Source organism: Acinonyx jubatus, chromosome D1 (genome assembly GCF_027475565.1).
Source record: "Acinonyx jubatus isolate Ajub_Pintada_27869175 chromosome D1, VMU_Ajub_asm_v1.0, whole genome shotgun sequence".
NCBI classification, from domain to species: domain Eukaryota; kingdom Metazoa; phylum Chordata; class Mammalia; order Carnivora; family Felidae; genus Acinonyx; species Acinonyx jubatus.
In genome coordinates this window covers 16,749,974-16,774,749 of record NC_069390.1, presented here as the reverse complement: position 1 = coordinate 16,774,749, position 24,776 = coordinate 16,749,974, and the positions used below count along the sequence as shown (strand labels likewise).

The 24,776-nt window shown below is 43.2% G+C and overlaps 1 long non-coding RNA gene across 3 annotated transcripts in view; it reads right to left on the bottom strand.

The window, feature by feature from the left end:
- Nucleotides 1-24,776, bottom strand: part of LOC113603367 (uncharacterized) — a 72,814-nt gene that overhangs the window by 28,473 nt on the left and 19,565 nt on the right. The window contains exons 2-3 of one of the 3 annotated variants that reach the window (XR_008290362.1): nt 23,348-23,398; nt 19,612-19,736 (exon numbers count right to left, since the gene is read on the bottom strand). This is a non-coding gene — a long non-coding RNA (uncharacterized LOC113603367). Of the gene's footprint in view, nt 1-892; nt 1,442-19,611; nt 19,737-23,347; nt 23,399-24,776 lie in introns of those variants that run through there. The other 2 variants (XR_008290363.1, XR_008290361.1) reach the window with 2 other exon arrangements.

The following is a 24,776-nucleotide window of genomic DNA, read 5'->3' as shown; positions in this document are numbered from 1 at the left end:
GATACATCCAGACAATGGGATATTATTTAGCAGTAAAAAGTTGTCAAGCCATGAAAAGACACAGGAATTTGAGCTGTATATCACTAAGTAAAAGAAGCCACTTTAAAAAGGCAACATACTGTATGATCCCAACTATATGATGTTCTGGAAAAGGCAAAACTATGGAGGCAGTAAAATGATCAATCAATGCTTGGGGCACCTGGGTGGTTCAGTCGGTTGAGTGTCCCAATCTTGATTTCAGCTCAGGTCATGATCCCAGGTCATGGGATCAAGCCCTCCATCAGGTTCCATGCTGAGCGTGGAATCTGCTTGGGATTCTCTCTCTCCCTCCTTCTGCCCCTCTCCCCCCTCCTCTCTCTCTCCCCCTCTCTTTCTCTAAAATTAAAAAAAAAAAAATTTTTTTTTGTAATGAGCAATGGTTTCCAGGAGCTGGGGGAGGTAGGATGGAGGGATGGATTAGGCAGTGCAGAGAGGATTTTAGGGCAGTAAAATTATTCTGTATGATACTCTAATGGGATATATGTCATTACACACTTGTCAAGACCCACAGAATTTGAATCACCAAGAGTGAACCCTAATGTAAACTGTGGATTTGGGGTGACAGTGATGTGTCAATGTAGCTTCATTAATTGTAACAAACGTACCACTCTGCTGAGGGATGTTGATAAATGGGGGAGCCTGTGGAGGCAGAGGCAGGAGGTATAGGGAAACTCTCTGAACCTTCCACTCAATTTTGCTGTGAATCAAAAACTGCTCTCAAAAATCAAGTCTGTGTTTTAAAAATTCTGTTGATGGCAGCTGGGGCAAAAGTGGTACCTTTGGAAGTGGGGGAAGGGGTTAGATCCTGGGTATATTTTCAAAGAAGAGCCAACAGAATTTTTTTTAACATGTATTTATTTTTGAGAGACGGAGAGAAACAGAGCACGAGTGGGGGAGGGGCAGAGAGAGGGACACACAGAATCTGAAGCAGGCTCCAGGCTCCGAGCTGTCAGCACAGAACCCGACGAACTCACAGACCTCGAGATCCCGAACTCATGGGACCGCGAGATCATAACCCCACCTGAAGTCTGATGCTCAATTGCTCAATCGACTGAGCCACCCAGGCACCCCCCAGAAGAGCCAAGAGAATCGCCAATGTCTTGTCTTCATGTTGTGCAACATGAAGACAAGAGAAGAATCAGTACGCGGCCTCTGCAAGACACCGTAAGACAATGACGTCATACGATGACAAGCACATACTAGACATCAGGCAGATATCAAAATCCCCTAAAATCTCAGAAGAGATAATGGTCCTCCACAAGGCAATGTCTTCATTAGGTAACTTGTGGGGGTAGGGTTCAAGACAACCAAAACACTCGAAAGTAGAGGGTGGCTAAGCTCTAGTCAACTCCAGTAAGCCCTCTTTTGTATGCAGTATTTTCTTGTGGTCAGCAGCTCAGTTCTGGAGAAAAGAGATAAAGTACGAACAGAGAAAAAGAATGATTCATCCCAGGACCAGTACATGACAATAACTCCACAAGTAACACTTATTACTAATCACAGTGGCAATACTAGCTAGATGGGCGGAATGCCATGTGCTATGGAAGCCATGTGCTAGGCCAGCATCTTCACTGTAGTGTCACAGCCTGAAGCTTGAGGTGAAGATCTGTGTTAAGGTGTGAAAGAAAGCCAAAGGATTCGTTCTCTAAACACTGACTGTCAATTCCCAAAGAATACAATTCTACTTTAGTTGGAAATTTCCTATCATCTTTCAGGCCACCACTATGGATTAGGCACAGTGTATTTCTCCAGTGCTGAAATTAGCCCAGCAAGATCAGTATTTTGTGTCCATTTTACAGATGGGAAAAGTAAGGCTTACACAAGGGGATCACTAGCTAAGGAGTTGCGAACCTGGGTTCAAACCCAAGCCTGTGTGTCTCCAAAGCTCATGTACATACCACCCTGCCTCACTTCTGTTTTGCTAACAATAGCCAACCTTCACTGAGCACCTACCTTGTGCCAGGCCCTGGCATATATTAATATGAACTATGACCATCCCCACCTTACAGATGAGGAAATTAAGGCCTAGAGAAGTTAAGAAACTCGCCAGAGACCCCCCTCCCCCCCCCCCCCATACACACACACTTCAGCTGGCCAGTTGGGACAAGGCAGTGTGGTTCAAGGTTGCAGGGTCGATACTCATACGTTAAAAAAAAAATTTTTTTTAAGGTAATAGTGATATATGCTAATGGTAACTTTTAGAAAATACAACAAAGAAAAAATAAGTATTACCTATAATCTCACTGTTCTGAGATAACCATGATTATCATTTGGGTGGATAATTTTTTCATCTTTTTCCTACACATACGTGCATACACACGTTTTACAAAAATAAGATTATATTATATGTGCTTTTAACCCACCCTTCACTCTGTAATGTAATAATTTGTTGTCAACATCCTTCTGCTTGAAGTGTTTCCCACAATGGTGATTTGTTACTCTCTTGGGTCATGTATCAATTTGAAAATCCATAGAATCCTCCCCTTCCACCAGAACATGCCTGCATACACATACACACGCATGATTTGGCATTTAATTACAGAGATTCCCTGAACCATGGACCCTGAGAGCCCCATCATTTCAAATGCCCAAATAATATTCCATCATGGAAGGATGCCCTGTAAGTTACTGAGCCAAACCAAGGCAGTCCCCTATGGTTGGACATTTAGGTTATTTCCAATTTTCCACTATTATAAACAATGTTGCAATGACTACTCCAATAGATAAATCTTTGAGTATGGCCCTATCTATTTCCTTGGGATCAATTCCAAGAGCACAATAATTTTTAGGGCTTTTGATAGTATTTCCAAATTGCCCTCCATTAAGGTTGTATCTATTTACGCTCCCGCCAGCAGAGTCGAAGAGGGCCATTTCCCCACATTACTGCTCACATCCGGTCTTATAAAACACTATATTTTGTACCTTTTTAACCCTGCCTCACAACTTCTCTTTTTCTTTTTGCTGTCTTGGAGACAGTGATTTCTGACTCAAGGAACTGGAAACAGCAGCCTTTGGGGAAGACTCCAGGTTGAGAATTGCTGTCTTTCCCTGCTACAATAAAGCCCCAAAGGCTGTGGTTTCCTAGATTCTGCAGAAGACACTCCTTTGCAAATCTCTTTGCCCTTGTCTTTGGTAGGAAAAGCGTCACTAGGCGAGAAGAAACGAACAGGCTAACCTTTTAAAAAAAAATCTTTTTAAAAATGATTTTTAAACATTTCTATTATGAAATGTTTGTCCCCAAAGGAACCAGGAGGATTCCTTTTAGTAGATCTTAAAATTCATAGATAAGTAATTCTGTAGTGTGACTGCTCCTTCTCTCCCACTTTAGACAGCCAAATCTGTCCTGATGTATAAAATTTGCTGGGGGAAAAAAAATGAAGTTTGGCCCATGAGGCTGGTTATAAGGAGAAATCTTTTGCATATAGTAGGCACTCAATAAATGTTTGTTGAATTGCACTGGAAGACTTGGACACGCACCCTGGAGTAATAGGGGATTTCGTGTACGTGCTTAACTGCTTAAGCTTTCATTAACTGTGGCAGTGTTAAATACAGTCGATACTAATGAGGGGGAGTGGTGACCCGAATAACACCAAAACAGAGGGAAATCCCAGATCAACTCTATTTAGACGTAAAATACAGTCCATGACTTTTTTTTTCCTGTAACAGATGTACCTTTCCAATTCTGGTTGGCTTAGGCGAATATTACAATGAGCTTATCTCCCTGAGCCCACAGAGAGAGACTGTGCAAGGCAGCCATCGGGCTAGATTTAACAGTCCACAAAGAAATCTCAATATGGACATATTAGGTGATATAAAAGAATCATTATTAATTGTGTTAACTGTGATATTATTTTAGTTATAGAGGGATATGTTCTTCCTTTTCTAAAGGTGCACACTGGAGTTCATAAATAAATAAATAAATAAACAAACAAACAAACAAATCAATAAATAAAAGTCACCATGGACAGTCTGCAAAAGGGATAACAAAGATTTGGCCATATTACGGAAATAACTACAGTTTCCTGGAAGTTGTTTGTGCAAACCAGTTTAGATATATTAACGCAAATCCTTACAAGAAACCTCTGCAGGGAAGGTAATGTTTCCGCCCTGATTCAGCATCAGGGAACGCTCCCCCCATCACTGGATACTGTAATGATGAAACCGACAGTCAAAGCATCCTGCCCTCCTGCCCAGAGGGTGGTGTGGGACCCAGGTCTCTCCTGCAGCCCTCACCCTGCACAGAGGAATTCTCAACCCAGTGATGAAAAGCCCTGAACACCACTCTGAAGAGTTCATCCCTCAGCCCTTCCTGAGGCCATAGACTGGGGCTTTTCTGCCCATTCTGTGACCTTCCCCCGCTCAAGGCAGCCACAGTTGGTTTCCATTGCATGCAACCAAAGAATGCTGGCCGGCAGAGAAATGTTATCTGATTCACCCCAGACTGCCCAGCTCAGTAAATGGCCAAGCGAGAATTTTGAACCCAAGGCTAATGTCACAGCCCCAGGCCACTTCTCAAAGGATGTGCACAAAGGGTTAATTTCATGTGCCTTCCAAGTCCTGACTTTCCCCTTCTCCGCCATCTGCCTCTTCCCTATAAAATTCTTGCATACCTACTCCATGCCCTGTCTACCTGCAGGGCTGGAACAATACATCACTGGACTGATGTAACTACCCCTCCACATTGGGCACCCGGCGTTAATTCAGTGAGTGCTTTAATCCGAAGTCCCCTGAACTAGCAAGCTATCGCTGCTACTCATCCCACCTCTTTACAACGTTTTAAAACAACACTGCAGCAGAGGCAAGAACAGGTCGTCTGGTCCAACCTCCTGCCTCAAAGAAATCCTGCCCTAAGATCAAATAAAATTCAGTCACCTGACAGGAGTCACTTTTGCCCCCACCATTATGAGACGTCTACTGGTTACTGTCAGCCTTAGGAAGCACCCTGTGCTATTCTAATACAGGATGCACGCATCCTAAAAGGACAGACTGGAGCACAGAGCGTCAGAGCCTCGGGGGTAGTGGGGAGCCCACAGGCTCTGCAGTCACAGAGACACCTCTCATAACTGGTGTATGAGCTTCCTTCCTAGATGGTTTCCTCATCTATAAAATGGGGATAATAATAGTACCAACCTCACAAGCTCTCGAGATGCTTGTATCAGATGAAAAAGTTAAACTACCTCATACACTGTAGGAGCCAACAATGCCAGTGCTTCCCTTCCTAAAGAATTTAGGACAGTTGATTGCTTATTCCTATTTTTAAAGATCTCCAAGGAAGGAGAAACCATAGCATCCCTTGGTAGCTAGTGCCAGTGTTTCACAACCCACTTAGATGATGTGTGAATATAGCACAGAGGCCCACATCCAAGGAGCCTGGCAGAGGCTGGGAGGCATGCCAAGCAGCTTGCTGGACCGCTACCCAATCCTATCCCTTCCCCCGCCATTGCCTCCTAAATATATATATTAGCTTAGCCATCCTTCACAGGCCAACCTCCTTTTGGAAACCCTGTCTGATAATCTCCTGGTTTGAAATGTTTTCGGTCTTCTAACCACTATAACACCTGTTGGCTGTAACATGCTCCAGCCATTTATGAAGAACAGGCTGGTACTGTAACTATTTAATTGTGTAATTGGTTAATTCAATAAATATATATCAAATGCCCACCTGAATTGCCAGATAACATCCTAGGCACTGGGCATACAGCAATGAATAAAACAGATGAGGTCCCTGCCTTCATGAAATTCACATTCTAGCAAGAAGGAAGTTGATAGAAATTAGGTATAGAGTATGTCAGTTGATCAAAAGCGCACTGGAGGAAATTAGAACAGGGTTGAGGATGGGTGACCATTCTTTGTAAAAAGGAATGGCGGGCCCACCTCATACTAACTCCCTCTCATTCCCTGTGCCCCTAGGCAGGCTTCCCCAGTTCCCCACATTCCTTGGAGCCCCAGGACCTTTGCACACTCCTCTTGTCTGGAATGCTTGTCCCTCCCTACCTCACCTGGTTAACTCTTTTTGATGAGGTTATATTTGAGCAGAGACTGGAAGGAAGGTAGGACACTACATACATGTGCTTGGTTTCTCTAGGAATATATGCTCCTGGAGGGTAAGAGAAGGCAGGGGGGAGTAGTGGTTAGAAATGCTAACTCCTGGGGCACCTGGGTGGCTCAGTCAGTTAAGCGTCCAACTTTGGCTCAGGTCATGATCTCGCCGTCCATGAGTTCAGCCCCCACATCGGAGCCTTTTTGTGTGCTTTTTATAAAACAAACAAACAAACACATTTAAGAAAGACATTAAACGAGATAGTGTAGATAAAAATGCCTACTATCTCACAATCATTTTAAAATTAGTTTTCTTGGGGTGCCAGGGTGGCTCAGTCGGTTAAGCTTCTGACTTTGCCTCAGGTCATGATCTCACGGACTGTGGGTTTGGGTCAGGCTCTGTGCTGACAGCTCAGAGCCTGGAGCCTGTTTCAGATTCTGTGTCTCCCTCTCTCTCTGCCCCTCCCCCGCTCACGCTCTGTCTCTGTCTCTGAAAAATGAATCAACCTTAAAAAAAATTAAAAAAAAAAAAAAGAAATGCTAACTCCTGGGGTGCCTGGGTGGCTCAGTCGGTTGAGCTTCTGACTTCAGCTCGGGTCATGATCTCACAGTTCGTGGGTTCGAGCCCCACATCGGGCCCTGTGCTGACAGCTCAGAGCCTGGAAACTGCTTCGGATTCTGTGTCTCCCTCTCTCTCCCTGCCCTTCACCACTCGTACTGTCTCTCTGTTTCTCAAAAATAAACATTAAAAAAATTCTTTTTAAAAGAAAAAGAAATAAATGCTAACCCTTGAGTTAGATCAATGGGCTCAAACCCCTGTTCACTCACCCCAGTTGTGTGACAAGTTCCTAACTTCCCCAAGTCTCGGTCTCCTGGGAAATGGAGACAGAACAGTACTTATCTCACAGGAATATTGTAAAGATTCAATAAAGTCATGAATGTACAGTGCTGGGCATCAAAGATGGATGTGCCTTGAAGGTAATGAAACTTCAGGGGTTTACCCACCCCCCCCCCCATACACACACACTTGCATGAGCCCCTTGCAACGCCCTTAGAGGGGCCTGGTAATGAGTTTACATGATCATGTGTTTTTATAAAATATGTTAACAACAATTGGTTAAGACTACTGTCTCTTTCCACTTTGACTTCCCTTCGGTCATACTTCTCACGTCAGATGGCATTGGAAAGGACACAGGCCTCTTGCATTCATGATTCAGATGGTGAACCCAACCATCTTCCCCAAGAGGTGAGGAGACTGGCCTCCCCAGGATGTGGTCAGGTTCACCATCTGAGGATCGTTCCAGAGTGTGGAGAGCTGTGGGCAGGTGCTGATGGAGCCCACATACCACTGCCCCACACCTGGAGAAGGAGGCTTTGGGGAACAAGACAGCACCCCCATGGAACCCCCAACTCTAAAGCCTCATGCTGAGACCTCAGGACCCTCTGGGGACTTCCTGAGTCTTCATCCAGAGCCAGCCTCAGGGTCTGGCAGTTCTTAAACTGAAAAGCTCTTGAAATCTACACCCAGCATGGGAATAAGCTGGTTTCCCCTCCTAAGGGCTGAAAACAGCTCATGACCATCTTCCAAAGGAAAACCTTCTCCCTACTTGAAAGCAGTTATAAAATCACATCTCGGCCTTTTATTTCCCAGCCAAGTGATGCCAGTTACTAATAGCAGAAGGAAAGAACGTGACTCATTCACGTTCTAGTTCTGATGGCTGATTGCCATAAATTCCCTGGTCCCTAGGGCTCACCGCGCCTCTCTTTTGTGACCATTCTCCACAGTCATCACCCAGAAAGTCACCCTTTCCTCTTGGTTTCCGCCAGGAGACTTCTAGAAAGACATCTTAAGGCCCATCATTCCATTTGTAAGATCACACTGAGTCCCTTTGCCCATCTCCCAAACAGACTCAGGGGAAGACTTGATTTTAGCATCTTCCTGTGTATTTGTGTGTATACAGGCACATTTATTTCTAGAATCAGAGAATCTTTGTCTACCCTCATCTGCCTCTGTTCCTACCCACCATCCTCTCCCGCCTTCCCTGGAGTTTGTTTCCCATTCATAAACTCAGCAGGTTCACCATCACTCAAAATACACAACAGTAACAGCAGCATATGTTAGCTGGGTTATCTCCCTGAAGGGACATTGTGCTCATGACCCCCTGAGCCCCCAGCTCCCAAAAGGTCAAGGCCTCAGCATTCTCTCCACTCTCCTGCCCACCCCCCCCAAAATCAGAACAGGACCTCCAAACTCACAGGAGCGACTGCCCTTTTACTGAGGGGAGGAGGGAGAAGAACTTGGGTTGACTTTTAAATCATTGTCCTAATATATTGAATTTATAGCCCAACAATGTTAGGACACATATGACTTTAAAAGTGTGACTAGGTCTTGTTGATGATGCAAGGCTGCTTACGGTAATAACTTCCCCCTAACTTTCTGGAACAGTCTCAGTATCTGGGCATTTTTTTAACGGAGACAGTTTGTTAAGTGTGTAATTAAATGTGATTGGAATGTATAGCTTTTATATACTTAAAAAGAAAAGATAAGGAGGGGTGGGGGTAGAATGTCCTTTCTCAGACCATGGGCCCTGATTTGGGATTCAGAAAACCTGATCCCTGTAACAGTAGAACACTACATCCTCAGGTTCAGCAGCTTTGCTGGTGGATTCAAGAGGCTGAGGCTCGGGTGGAGAGTGTGAAAATACTTTGAAAAGACCTTTCACTATCCAGATGCAAGCATTTATCATCATCATCATATCATCATTATTAGCAATAATAAGTGCATCAGGGGGAGCTTTTCAAATGCAAATCTAATCACATTGTGCCTTTCATCCAAGGCCTCCCACTGCTGTTAGGACAGAAGCCAGAGCATACCCCAGGCCTCCAGGCCCTTCATGGCATTTTTGTAGGAAGAATGGCAGGGCCTGGCTCTTGCCCACCTCATACCGGCTCCCTCTCATTCCCTGTGCCCCATGCAGGCCTTCTCTCAGCTTGAATTTGCTGCACTCCTTCCAGCCCCAGGACCTTTGCACACTCCTGATGTCCGGAATATTTGTCCCTCCCTAGCTCACTTGGTTAGCCCTCTCTTTTTGTCCCAATATCATACATCCTCAAGGAAGCTTTCTCTACCTTTCCTGACTGGGTAAATCCTTCCCTTCTACATCCTCACAGAATCATGTTCAGCCATCCATCTACTTATTAATTCATAGTTATTGGGTGTCTACTATGTGCCAGACAGTATTCTGGAGGTGAGGAATATAATGGTGAACAAAGAAGTCCCAAGGGAGCTTCCACTCTAACAGAAGAAGAGGCAATAAGCAAACAAACACATACACACCTACTAGAACATCAGGCAGTGGTAAGTGCTGTGAGGAAGAGAAGGCTGGGTAAGGATTAGTGTGGTGGCAGCAGCAGAGGTAATCACTTCAGATAAGGGCAGTGGAGAAGATGACACTTTCTGAGCAGATGACACTTAAAATGAGTCTTCAGTGAAATGAGGGAACAAACCATGAAGAGGTGAATGGAAAGACGAGTTCAGACAAAAGGAACAGCAAGGACAAAAGTCCTGGGGCAGGAATGAACTTAGTAAGTCCAAAGAACAGCAGAAAGCCAATGTGGCTAGAATTGAGAGAGCAAATTGGGAAGGTACTACATGAGGTTGGAGGACATTTAGACAAGTCTTTTGGGGAATTTTGCTACAACAAGGAGCAGGGAAACACATGAGCATTCTGGAGGGTGTTTCTGTTTGGGTTTTTACTCTGTTTTAAGATGGGAAGCACTGCAATATAGTTGTGTGCTAAAAGGAATGTTCCAGTAGGAAGGATGACATTGGTGATTCACAAGAGAGAGATCACTGCAACCAGTCCTCCAATAAATGAGGAAGAATGGGGTCCAGGGTCCAGGTGGAGAGCTTGGCGCTCCACATGCACGGGGACAATTTGTAATCCGCGACAGGAGAGGGCACAGCACATACATATTGATGCTGGAGGCTGGTCAGTTTAGTGGTGGATAATGAGCATTCTGATGGCCTCTGTTTTCTCAGTGAATAGGAAGATGAGATCATCAGCTGAGAACTAGGCAGGAGAAGGGCACTGAGGCTGGAGAAAAGAGGAGAAGGTACAAATAGCCATCTTGGAGGGTGGCAGACTGACTGGGGACGGTAGTAGGATCGCTGGGCAGTGCTGAGGCCATCCACTTGTTTGAGGACTTCAATGTAAAACAAGACCTGTCTGTGCAGTTTCTACTGTTTTCTCCAGCCATGTTCCTGTGACCAGGGACAAGTACCAAAGAGGTGCTCCACAGGGTTTAACCAGGGTTGGGGTTTGGGTAGGTGGACACAGGGAGCATGGGCATTATGGAACAATCACCATACTAGGCCATAGAGTCTAGGTTGGGTGAGGAGGAAAGGAGGACCTATGTGGTGAAGGACAGGAAAATATGGTAGAGGGCCAGGGGATTGAAGACCTCAATAGGTGGGAGAATCGTTGGAACGGTAGTCCTAGGATCACTGAGCTGGGAAGATCCATGGTGATGATCTGAATGGGATGGTTGGAATGGAAAGTTTAGAGGTTCTGTACTTGTGGCAAGGTCTGTGTGTGACTATGGCTGAGGTGCGGAGGAGGAGAGGATGATGGTGTTGAAGCATCAAGAAACAAGAGGCAGGGTAACAGATGGTCATCTACATGGGTCTTAGAGTCACCACAGACAATGGCACGAGTGGAGGTACAGAGAAAGTCAGTGAGCCTGGTGGTCAAATTACCAATGAACACATGAGCAGGAGGTCGGTAGAGAGCACAAGAGATGGTCTGATGACAGGTGCTTGCATTTTTTGTGTTTATATGATTCTTTTATTAATGTTGATTTACGCACTACCCTGTACACACCACTAAGGGTAGGGACCACGTCTGCTTGCGTTCACCACATTATCACATTGAGCTCCTAGCTCAATGCCTAGCACAGAACAGGTACTTAATAAAAACTTGTTGAACAAATGAATGAATGAACAAATACTAGTCTCTGGAATTGAAGGGGAGAGGGTGAGAGGCATTGATCCAATAATTTGCTCCTTTCTCTTCCCATTAAAGTCCTCAGCATAGTGCTTATTTTCAGAAATTTCAGTCAATGGTCACTCAACTGACATTCATGAAATACCTGTTAAGTGCCAGGTGCCGTGCTGCATGCTTCAAAGAGAATTAAGACATGGGTGCAGCTCTCAGAAATCTCAAAGTATATCCAGGTGAATTCATGAATAAATCACGTTAATACAAGGTGAATAGAGCAATGATAGAGAGAGGGATGAGCAAAATGCTCCAGGGACACAGAAGCTGACTGCTTTGGGGGGAGAAGGGAAGGCTGTGGGTACAGATAATATCTGGAGAATGAAGATGCTCAGCTACCAACACAAGTGGATGTTAGGTGAAGGACCAGCCTGTCCACAGGTATCAAGGATGAGAAAAGCTTAGCAAACAGAAGTCTGATGAAGACTAGCAGATAAGCTAAAATGTCATCCAGCCCTGATATTTAAGGTCAGCTGGTTACAACCAGCATGCTAACTAATTCAGTGGAGAAAGAATAGTATTTTTTTTAATTTTTAAAAATGTACTTATTTGTTTTTGAGAGAGTGAGCGAGAGCACGCATAAGCATGTGCACGCAAGAGCAAGGGAGGGGCCGAGAGAGAGGGAGAGAGAGAATCCCAAGCAGGCTCTGCAGGGCTCGATCTCCCAAGAAAGAATAGTCTTTTTAACAAATGGTGCAGGGACAACCGGACATCCACATGGAAATGAATGAAGTTAGACTCCCACCTCACACCACATACGAAAGGAAATTCAACATGGATCAAAGACCTGAATGCAAGCATTAAAACGAAAACGCTTAGAAGAAAACCCAGGTGCAGGGCGCCCGGGTGTCTCAGTCAGTTAAGTGTCTCAGTCAGTTAAGTGTCTGACTCTTGGTTTTGGCTCAGGTCTTGATCTTGTGTTTAGGGGCATTGAGCCCCGTGGTGGGCTCTGAGCTGACAGCATGGAGCCTGCTTGGGATTCTCTTTCTCTCTGCCCATCCCTTGCTCTCTCTCTGCCCCCCCCCCACCTCAAAATAAATAAATAAACTTAAAAAAAAAAGAAGAAAACCTAGGGGCACATCTTCATCATCTTGGATCAGGCAATGGTTTGTTTATTAGCTGTGACACCAAAAGCACAAAAGAAAAGATAGATAAATTGAACTTCAAATTTAAACTTTTGTGTTTTAGGGCACCTGGGTGGCTCAGCCAGGTAAGCATCCAACTTCGGCTTAGGTCATGATGTCACAGTTTGTGAGTTTGAGCCCTGCTTCGGGCTCTATGCTGACGGGCCCGGAGCCTGCTTCAGATTCTATGTCTCCCTCTCTCTTGGTCCCCCCACTCACACTCTCTCTCTCAAAAATAAATAAACATTAAAAAAAACTTTTAAACTTTTGTGTTTTAAAGGAGACCATCAAACTAAAAAGACAACCCACAGAATGGGAGAAAATATTTGCAAATTATATATCTGATAAGAGACTGGAATATACGAAGATCGGTTACAACTCAACAGTGAAAAGACAAACAACCTTACATTTTAAAATGGGCAAAAGACTTAAATAGATATTTCCCCAAAGAAATGACCAATTAAGTACACAAAAAATTTCATATCACTACTCATTACGGAAATACAAATCAAAACCACAATGAGATGCCACTTTATGCCCACTAAAATGGCTACAATAACAAAGACAGACATTATCAAGTGTCGGTGGGGATGTGGAGAAATTGAAACCCTCATACAGTGCTGGTAGGAATGTAAAATAGGGTAGCTGCTTTGAAAACAGTCCCTCAAAAAGTTAAACATAGACCTACCACATGACCCATCAATTCCACTCCTATATATATACCCAAGAGAACTGAAAACATAATCACACAAATACCTGTACATGAATGTTCACAGCAGCAAGAATTACAATAGCCAAAAAGTGAGAACAACTAAAATGCCCATCAATTGATAAATGAATAAACAAAATGTGGTATGTCCATACAATGGAATGTTATTTGGCAATTAAGAGGAATGAAGTATTGATAATGGCTAAAACACAGATGAACTCCGAAGCATTATGCTAAATGAAAGAACCAGATGCAAAAGACCACATCCTGTATGCTTCTATTTGTACGAAATGTCCAGAATAGGCAAATTAATAGAAACCCAAAGTAGATTAAGGAGGGGAAAAGGGGGGAATGGGGAGTGACTGCTAATTGGTACAGGCTTTCTTTTGGGGTTGATAAAAATGTTCTGGAATTAGGTCATACAACTTAGTGAATATACTAAAAACCACTGAGGTGTACAAATTAAAAGGTGAATTTTATGGTATGCGAATTATAGCTCAAATTTTTTTAAATGTCATCCAGGGTCCCTGTGGCAATTAGGCCATAGTAAGGTATGTGGGTTAAATCCTGCAGGCAATGGGGTGTGTGTGGTGTGTGTGTGTGTGTGTGTGTGTGTGTGTGTGTGTGTGTGTCTACTCTTCTTCCACTGTAGTTGGAAAAGCAGGAAGGTGAAATCAACAAAAAATTCCCTACAGTGCTATCACCACGGGGCAATCAGTATGAATGGTTTGCTGTATTTCCTTATACTCTCATTTGTGGTTGTAGTGAGATCATGTTTTATGTACAATTTGATATGCTGCTCTTTTTTTCAGTTACCATAAACTTATTCTAAGCATTATTTAAAAGTAAATTTTCTTACCTAATTATAATAGTTATTTATGGTAGAAACTTTGGAAAATATAGAAAATTATAAAAAAAAGAAAATTAAAGTCATCCATAATCCCACCAGTTAGAAATAATCATTACAGACATTTTAGTCTATTTTATTTTGTCTTTTTTCTATGAGTAAATGTCATTTTTAATAGCTGTATAATAGGCCATCCAGTATCATAGATTACTTTTATTGTAACATAGTTAGGCTCTTTCCAGTTTCTCTCCATATAAATAATGATGTAATAAATATCTTTGTTCATGAAGCTTTTTCATAGATGGGGTTATTTCCTCAGCTTCTCAGAAGTAGAATTACTAGTCAAAGACTGAATATGTTTAAGCTTTTATGATGTATCCTTAAATTGCATTCTAAAATGATTCGACAAATTGCATTTCTATTAGCAATAAATGAGATTGCTGGTTTCACAGCATCCTCATCAGCATTGAGGATTATACTTTTTAAAATTCTCCTTTTTAAAAAAATTTTTGATTCTAATAGAGGTTTCATAAGAAAGACAGCAGCATGCTCAGGTTTGTATTTTAGATAATAGAGCAGTTGGGCACAAAAGAGGTGGGTGAGTGCTGGTGTGGCAGCCAATTAGGGAAATGCTACATTAGTTGCACTAGCAAAGGAAAGAAATGACTGTCAGGCAGTGAGGATGGGCTTAAAAACATTTAAGATTAGAAGGACAGTTCTTTTTAATTTTTTTAAACATTTATTTTTGAGAGAGAGAGAGAGAATGAGCGGGGGAGGGTCAGAGAGACAGGGAGACACAGAACCTGAAGCAGGCTCCAGGTGCTGGGCTGTCAGCACAGAGCCCAACGTGGGGCTCGAACTCATGGACCGTGAGATCGTGACCTGAGCCGAAGTCGGACGCCCAACCGACTGAGCCACCCAGGTGCCCCAAGACATTTCTAAGAAAGGATAGGCTGGATGTGTGCCAGATCCAAAAGTGGCAGGAAGGAAGGAAGAGGTGTCAAGTTTGACTCCAAAATGTCTACCTTTGGAGGTAGAGTGGAGGGTGATAGCTGTAGCTGAGGCAGGGAAAAAGGGAAGGAGGAGCAGATTTAGAAGGAAAAGGAAGCTTTCTGACTGCAACATGTTATTTTGGGTGACTTCCAGAGTTACAGGTGGATAGCAACATATCCATTAACAACATGAGTCTGAAGCTCGGAAGAAAGGACAACACTGGGGTTAGTAAAAGTTTGGGAACTGTCCGCATGTAAATGGTAATGAATGAGATCAATGAGGGAATGCCAGGGAATACCTACATTTCTAAGACAGAAAGAGGAATGAGTGAAGGAGGAAGGGTTACTTAGGAAGCAGAAGGGGAACCCACAGACACTGGTGCAAAATGCCAGGGGAGGGAGAGGTTCAAGGAGAGAGAATCGTCAACAGTGTCAGATGCGTCCAATCCTACAAGAGTCACAAGTCACAGAGGAAGGCCGAAGAGGGGGCCTGGAGAGTGGGCAGTTGGGGGGTGGAGGTGTCAGGAAGGTGTGAGAGAGGACAGTAGACTCCCTGGGAAGTCATTCTCCTTAAGTTTTTCTCCCTCCTTTCATCAGGGCAGGAGCTGGTCAGTGATTCCACTCTTTCCTGCCCATCAGAGTGGATTTGTAGTACAAATGGAAGCTGAGAAAGAGGGTGGGAGACAGGGCTCTGAGTCCTGGCTCTTAATCCCGGACATCTGATCCAGGCTTGACCCGTGATCTCTTTACCCATAACACGAAGGGATTGGTGAGTAAAAGGGTGCCTGAAGCTGGCCTTGGTTCAGTGCAGGTCTGCGGTGAAATGAGAAAAATAAAGCCAACATAGTATGTTTTCATGAAGGAAGTTAACTTCATGAAGTGTAAAAGTCTGTCCTTTATTCTGAGATTATGTCTTTCCTACCTTTTATAGTAAGCTGTCGTTTCTTTTGTGAAATGATGGTAGATGGTAGCTGGGTTTTTCTCCTGGATGTTTCTTTCCCATGTCTTCATTTAGCAAGTAAGAAGTTGGTAACTCTCTGTTGGCCCACCAAATCAGTTTGATGATGTTACTGACTTATGAATTGGAAAAGTGTAGGAATTAGTGGCCTAGATTATCTATCTATCTATCTATTTATTTATTTATTTATTTATTTATTTATTTATTTAATTGAGAGCAGGGAGGGGCAGAGAGAGGGAAAGAGAGAGAGAATCCCATGCAGGCTCTGCACGGTCAGCACAGAGCCAAATGTGGGGCTCAAACTCACAAACTGTGAGGTCATGACCTGAGCTAAAATCTAGAGTCAGGTACTTAACCAACTGAGCCAGCCAGGTACCCCCTAGATATTTTTTAAGGCTCTCATCTATAAAACCCTGAAATCCTAGCCCTCTGGAGATAGTCCTAAGAAGGAAAATATAATGGTACAATGTAGGGTGGAGCTAGCTACCACTAATGTAACCCCACCTTCCAGTAAAAGGGCTTTGAGTCTGGGTCTTGGCCCTGAGATGCTGTGTTTCTGGTCCCTCTTTATCCTGCAGTCTTCGTGTGCTCTGCAAGTCTGGTAACCCAGAGCCCCAGCCATAGTCACTGCTACTCCTTCCCCAGCAGCCAGGTTCTCCTGGTGCTTTATCCCAGCTCAGAGCCAGGCTCCTGCACAAAGATGTTCAGTAAGTAGTTGTTGAATAAGTGAAAAAATGAGTTCCTATTTTATCTATGAAGAAATTATTACTTTTTTTCTTTAACATTTATTTATTTTTTGATAGAAAGAGAGTACGAGCAGGGGAGGGGCAGAGAGAGAGGGAGACACAGAATCTGAAGCAGGCTCCAGGCTCTGAGCTGTCAGCACAGAGCCCGACGCGGGGCTCGAACTCACGGACCCTGAGATCATGACCTGAGCTGAAGTTGGATGCTTAACCGACTGAGCCACCCAGGCGCCCCATATGTCTTTTTTTCTTTAAGGAGGCTCCATGCCCAGCATGGGGCTTGAACTCATGACCCACATAACTATGAGAGTCATGTGCTCTCATAGATTAATGGAACAGAATAGAGAATACAGAAATGGACCCACAAACGTATGGCCAGCTAATCTTTGACAAAGCAAGAAAGAATAGCCAATGGAAAAAACAGTCTCTTCAAATGGTGCTGGGAAAACTGGACAGCGACATGCAGAAGAATGAACCTGGATCACTTTCTTACACCATACACAAAAATAAACTCAAAATGTATGAAAGACCTAAATATAAGACAGGAAACAATCAAAATCCTAGAGGAGAAAACAGGCAACAACCTCTTTGACCTCAGCTACAGCAACTTCTTACTTGATATGTCCCCAGAGGCAAGGGAACAAAAGCAAAACTGAACTATTGGGACCTCACCAAGATAAAAAGCTTCTGCACAGCAAAGGAAACAATCAACAAAACTAAAAGGCAACTGATGGAATGGGAGAAGATATTTGCAAATGACATATCAGATAATGGGTTAGTATCCAAAATCTATAAAGAACATATCAAACTCAACACCCAAAAAACAAATAATCCAGTAAAGAAATGGGCAAAAGACATGAACAGACACTTCTCCAAAGAAGACATCCAGATGGCTAACAGACACATGAAAAAATGCTCAACATCACTCATCATCAGGGAAATACAAATCAAAACCACAATGAGATACCACCTCACACCTGTCAGGATGCTAAAATTAACAACTCTGGCAACAACAGATGTTGGCAAGGATGCAGAGAAAGGGGAACCCTTTTTGCACTGCTGGTGGGAATGCAAGCTGGTGCAGCCACTCTGGAAAACAGTATGGAGTTTCCTCAAAAAATTAAAAATAGAACTACCCTATGACCCAGAAATTGCACTACTAGGTATTTAGTCAAAGGATACAGGAGTGCTGATTCAAAGGGGCACATGCACCCCAATGTTTATAGCAGCACTATCGACAATAGTCCAAGTATGGAAAGAGCCCATATGCCCCTCAAGTGATGAATGGATAAAAAAGATGAGGTATATATATACAGTGGAATATTACTCAGCAGTCAAAAAGAATGAAATCTTGCCATTTGCAACAATGTGGATGGAACTAGAGTGTATTATGCTGAGTGAAATAAGTCAATCAGAGAAAGACAAATATCATATGATTTCACTCATATGTGGAATTTAAGATGCAAAACAGATGAACATAGGGAAGGGAAGCAAAGATAATATAAAAAACAGAGAGAGAGACAAACCATAAGAGACTCTTAAATATAAAGAATAAACTGAGGGTTGCTGTTGGGGTGTTGGGTGGGGGGATGGGCTAAGAGGGAGTGATGGGCATTAAGGAAGACACTTGTTGGAATGAGCACTGGATGTTATATATAAATGATGAATCAATAAATTCTATTCCTGAAATCACTATTACACTGTATGTTAACTAACTTGGATTGAAATTTTAAAAAGAGAGAGAGAGCGAGCGAGTCATGTGCTCTACTGATTGAGCCAGCCAGCAGCCCGTATCCGTGAAGAAGCTAACTTATCCCCTTCCTTAATCTCCCCAAAGACAGGGATGTGTACCCCCAGTGTCTAACAGCTGTCTTATGGGTGCACAGGGAATATTTGAGATGAGTTTTTTTCTAACACCAAGTGGCTAACATGCGGCAGAAACTAAATTTGAACCGAAATCTTTTAACCCCAGTCCACTGCTCTCTCTTCCCCACCATTGCCACATGGTAGACATCCATCACCAGCAGGGGTGAGGTCTGTGAGCAAGACGACCTCTCCAGACCTCCTCACATCAAACTCAGGGAGAAGGGTAAGCCTGAGCCAGGTCTTAACCTCGAGTGGAGATTTTATTCTGTTCACACGGGCTGATGAAGGAGGGGTGCATACAAGAGTTGCAAAGCTTCAAAACTTCACTTTTATCTTTCTCAAAGTAACGATTGCTCTTAGTTTAAGGAGTTAAATTTTGCTAAATAGACCTTTAATGAAAATCAGATCCTCTTCACTCCAGAGGCCACCATGATCACTAATTTGCATATTTTTTCTGGTGTTTACCTTCATAACTCTAAAGGACAAACTTAGATGCTATGTCTCCATCTGTCGAGTTCCCCATCAACTATTGGCCAGCCTGATGAAGGAGGAGTTTGCTTTTCTAAAGCAGTACCTGTTCCCCTCTTATGCTCAAGGTGGTTATAATTCCTGCTTATGTTAACACTTAATGTTGACCTTATTATGATTATATCATTTTTCCTCACTTGAGCTAGTGTACCAAGATATGCTTCTCTTCTTGGACAACTTTTTGTTTACCCCAAAGTTAATAATTACCTCTTTTTTTTTTTCACTTGCTTAGTATTCTGGATACCAAGCAATTATTTTTCTCAGGCCTTCTAACAGCACTTTGACATTTCCTCAAACCAAGCAATTCAGATCATCTCTACTCATTCCGTTTTTTCTCACAGACCTCCCTAACTGCTTTTTCCTTCCACTGTACTGGTTGTCTCCATTGACCAGCACCTCGAATCCTAGAAGCTTCCTTCGCCACTCTCCTGATTTAGACCCTCTGAATCCCATGTCACCTTCTAGCTTGGTTTATTCCAAGAAAAATAATGCTGCGTTATCTAAAAATGTCTTTACCTCCCTTCAGCTTTTCATTGATAATTGAACTGAATACAGAATTACAGGTTGGGATCATTTCCCCTCAGGATTTTGATAGCTTGCTCTATTTTCTTCCAGCTTCTGATGTTTTTATTGAGCATTATGAGGCCATTCTGATTGCTGATCCTTTGTAAAAACAAAAACAAAAACAAAAACAAAACAAGAAACCTACCTTGTGTCTTGAGAAGTTTTTAGGATTTTTTTTCTTCATCTCTAGGGTTCTAAAATTTCACAGCGATATGCCTCAGTGGGGTCTTTTTCTGTCATCGTGCTTGGCACCCAATGGACCCTGTCAAACTAGAAATTCATAACCTTCAGTTCTGGGGAAAATTTTCCTATTACTTATTTTAATAATGTTCTCCCTTCCATTTTTCTGTTCTCTCTGATATTAGGCAGAGTGAAGGGTAGAGAGTAGTGGAAGGTTCTGTCCAGGGGAAGTCTCTCTGATGAAGTGACATTTGAGCAGAAATCTGAATGAGCATTGCCTCATTTACCTGAAGAAAATTCCTGACATCTTCCTTGTCAGGAAGCTTTGTTCACATGCCTGGTGATCTTTGGCTGAGGATCTACACTGAGAGGGAGGCACTACAGGCTGATGGAGGGCTCTGTGTGTGACTTGGGGCTTGTCAACTGGTGGAGTTCACTGTTAGGTGCTCTGGTGGCACACTAGCTTTTTCACGGGGCAGCTCCTTCCTCTGGGATTGCTTAGTTTTTCCAGAGAAGAATCTTCCAGTCTCCTGCCTGGAGGTGGTGAGAGAGGGAAGAGGTGGGGGTAGGGGGTGGAGCAAAGGGGATGTCACCGTTGATTCACCCATTCCTACCGAATTTAATTCATCACTAAGTTTCACCCTCACTCCTCCTTCTGTGACTCCCTGAAATGCCTGGGCCTTTCTGGGATTCTGTTAGGCAAGCTTTTTGACTTCTTGTGGGCATTTTTCCCTGCAGGGTTTGAGTACCTGCTCCTACCATCCTTTCTCTTGTCCACTGATGTCTCTTTGCCCATTCTCCTTGTCCATTTAAATGGGATTTTAAGAGAACTTGCAAGTAAACATGTATTCAACCCAGTGTGTTTAACCAGAGCATAAGATACCCTGTGAAACAAATTCTTGCAAACTGATAAGGCTAAGAATTCTTCTTCTTCTTCTTCTTCTCCTCTCCTCCTCCTCCTCCTCCTCCTCCTCCTCCTCCTCCTTCTTCTTCTTCTTCTTCTTCTTCTTCTTTTTTTAAGGAAAAGAAAACCCTTGCAGAGTTTCCCTCCTGTAGTGAGAGCACTGTACTTGACAATCATAGAATTTTATGGGTGAAGTGACCTCAGACATTATGTACTCTCACCACCTCATTTTACAGATGTAGAAAACGAAACCCAGACAGCATAAGTAACTCACCCAAAGTCACAGAGTAGAGAAATCTAAGGAGTCCCTCTATTTTCCACTTGTAATCCTACGCCATTCCCACTACCATTCAGCCTTCCCAGAAAAGCCCCTCAGGCAATAGAAAGATTTTCCTCTTGATGGGTCTTCCAAAGCAAATGCCTTTTTGCTCTCTGGGCCAATCTGACCCTGATCGGTCCCATCTGGAGAAGAACCATGACAATGAACTAGACATTGTTTCTTAGCAAGACCGGGAATGCTCCTGGCATATTAAACTGAGATCATTTCTTAAAGGACAGAGTCAGGATAACAAATCCACCTTAAAATAAACCTCAAGTCAAATTACCAATTAACACCTAAATGTATTTAAGCAGAAATAAGTTTAATCGTCTAATTAATTTTTCACCAATTAAGTCCATTTTTACATGTTGCATTTTACACTGCCTTGGCAATGAAAGTAATTGGATTCCTTTATAACCACTTTCCACTTCCTGGTTTGCTAAGTAGTTCAATGCTATTGTCTGTCTACAGAAAATATAAATCCCCCCAAACTGGCCACATTGCAACTTCAGGAAGTTCATAAAGTACTCCTTTTGGGAGTAGCTGCAAAGATGACAAGATATGATATCATGGAGTGGAAAAGGTGCCTGTGGTAGGCAGCCTCCAACGTGGCCCCTGGGGTTCCCTGCCTCGTGGCGCCCACACTCTTGTGCACTCCCCTGCCCTGGAGTGTAGGCTGGCCTGGTGACTCACTCTTAAGGAGTAGAACGTGGCAGAACTGATGGGATGTTACTATGGAGATGAGGTTATGACTTCCAACTTAGTTGCTGCCCCTCCCCACCCTCGCCCCTCCCCCTCCCTTGACCTTTCTTTTTCTTTCCCAGGTCTAACCCTAACTGTGTCCTAAGCAACCCCACAGAAAGGCTCACTTGCCAAGGAGCCAAAGCCTCTGGCCAAAAGCCCCTTGAGTGAGCTTGGAGATGGCACCTCCTGCCCTGGAGACTGCAGTCCCTGGCAGGGGCCTGAGAGCAACCTCCTGAGAAACCCTGAGCCAGACCACCAAGCTAAGCCATTCACAGACTCCGACCTCTACCAGCTTTGGGCGATAATACATATTTACTGTTCTAAGCTGCTACATTTGGGGATAATTTATTATACAGCAACAGTGGAGGAGACCTAGGTATGGGTTCTGACTTTCAACTTCTTTGCAAAGCCATCTTGTATGTGTCCCTTCACTTCTCTTGATTATGCCTGTTACCTCTTCTGTAAAATGGGGGTAAAGACCACACCTACCCCACGGAGTTGCTGAGGGGTTCAAGGAAAAGAAAACTAATTTTAATATTTTTTTAAGTTTTTTTCAACGTTTATTTATTTTTGAGAGACAGAGAGAAGCAGAGAGTGAGCAGGGGTGGGGCACAGAGAGAGGGAGACACAGATTCTGAAGCAGGCTCCAGGCTCTGAGCTGTCAGTACAGAGCCTGACCCGAACCCATAATCCATGAGATCATGACCTGAGGCGAAGTCAGAAGCTTAACCAACCAGGCCACCCTGGCACCCCAAGGAAACTAATTTTAAAATGATCGTGAGATAGTAGGAATTTTTATCTACACTATCTCATTTAATGTCTTTCTTAAGTGTGTTTGTTTTATAAACAGCACACAAAAAATAAAATCTTCAGTCTGGTCTATCTATCTCTCTATCAGGTTTAAAGATAGAGAAGAACATTCAAAAGTATCATTTAATGTCTTTCAAATGGGAAAAAAACACATGTGAAGCATATCCAGTAAATTGGAAAACCATACTCGTATCATTAGAGCCAATTCGTTTTATGATTTATTAAAACACTGTTTAACCAAACATCGAGCTTGGATCAACCTTAAATAAACCATATGCCTTTTAGAACTGATGGGTTTTAATTAGTTTTTTAATTAGCATGTGAGAAGTTTGTAAACCTGTTAGTTTTGCTATCTAAATCAGAAGAATAAACTTTATAAGATTCTCACAAGAGGAGCTCTTCAGGGCCAAGGTTAAGGCCCATGGACCCCCTCAAATGAATATGGCCCAAGCATAACTCTCTTCTACAACCCCCCCAGGCCAGCCCTCATTACTGACCCCAAACTCTTCCTGCTGTCCAACCTGGAAACCGAGTCACCTACCCAGAATCCTCCCCTTCCACTCCTCACCCCACATTGTATCACCAATTCTACTTCAGAAACATTTCTTCCTCTCCACTCCTGTGCTGCCACTTTAGTTCATATTCATCTCTTCCACAGTGAATCATTAATGCAATTAATATTGTAATTCTAATAGTATACATGAAATATATTACATATAACTATAATATCCTAATAAATATTAACAAATCCCATTTATTGACAGTGCACTATGTTTCACAAGTTCAACTCTGAGCTGATGATGAGACTTACAGGCCCCCTGTAAGCAGAGCTAACAGGTTGCTTCATTCAGCTCCGCAACAGCTATGCGAGATGGAAGGTTAAGAATAGGCTGCCTTAGTCTAAATCTCAGCTTTTCCACTTACTCTGTGCCTTTGGACAAGTTACTTAACTTCTCTGTGCTTCAATTTTCTCACCTGGAAAACAAGGATAAATAATAGCACTTACCCCATAAGGATTAAGAATATTTTAAATGCATAGAACAGTGCCTGGCAATCAAAAAATGTTAGCTATTATTATTTTGGGTCCATATCATGTTTTCTCCAACACCTGTATCTCTCTAGGACAAACTATCCTTTCCAGAGCAGTCTGATTCTTCTTCTAAGGAGCCATTTGACCATGTCAGTCCCTTAGCATGGAACGTCAGGAACATAGGCCTTAGCATGGTCCAGCTGTCTAGCTCACCTCCTTGGCCCTCAGCTTCCACTTTTCCCCACCCCCTTCCCCATGCTCATTCCCCACTTAATGTCTCACCATTCCTAAAACATGCCCCTCTGAACTTAACTTTGTGTCTCCCCGCCAAGATAAATGAGGTACAGTGAAGAGATAGGCTCACTCAAGGGGTGGCAAAGGACAGCACCCAAGATGGCGGCTGGATGCTCCCACCTCTCTTTCAAACTCTGTAAGGATTAGAGACCGAAGAGCACTGGGACTTAAGTCCTTCTATGTGGCAAGGATAGCGCAGGCCTTAAAATAGCTGGGATGTTTGCTACCAAGAAAAGTCACATGAAAAGAAAACGAAATAGGCCTTTTCCTACCTTCCCTGGGAGCACAGAACTGCCTCGGCTACCATCAGGAAAAAGAGAAGAAAGGAAGAAAGAAAGAGCTTGGACTTTAAAGTGAGCCCACGTCTAAATCCTGGCTCTCCCTCTGGAAACAAACACGTACCCTCACTTTCTTTGGCTGGGAAATAAGAATGATAATGGTTCCTTTGCAAAGTTGATGTGAGGATTCCATGAGAAAACGTATGTAAAAGTACCCAGTACATCACACGGGCTCTAAATTAAAGGCTACCTTCCCATTTTCTCCTGAACTGTTGTCTGTGCCTATAAAGGTCCCCCTGTTCACCCCACCCTGGTGGGTGCCTGGTGAACTCCTACCCAATCCTCAAGTACCAGGCTCAATGCCATCCTTCCAGAGAAGTCATCCTCCCTGGTCTTCTCAGGCAGAGTTCATGACTCCCGCCACTGTCTCCCCCTGAACTGGGGATTCCTCCAGAGCACGAATCACTGCTCAAACTCCTTTGGATCCTTAGCCTGGCATCATTCAAAAATAAATGTCTGTGGGGTAGTGTTCCATGATTTCCTTATGAAAATAAAGACTTCTTAGATGCTTTAAAATATTTTCTTTACAGTATTCTTTGTAATGAAGAAAATTTGAAAGCAATATACATGTCTAATAATTAGAGGTTATGTAAATTATGGTTAATCCTCAAAATGTGGTTTGCTGCCATTAAAATCATCTTACAGAAACGTACTGTTGACGTTAAAAAAAATGTTCTCAATATACATTGTG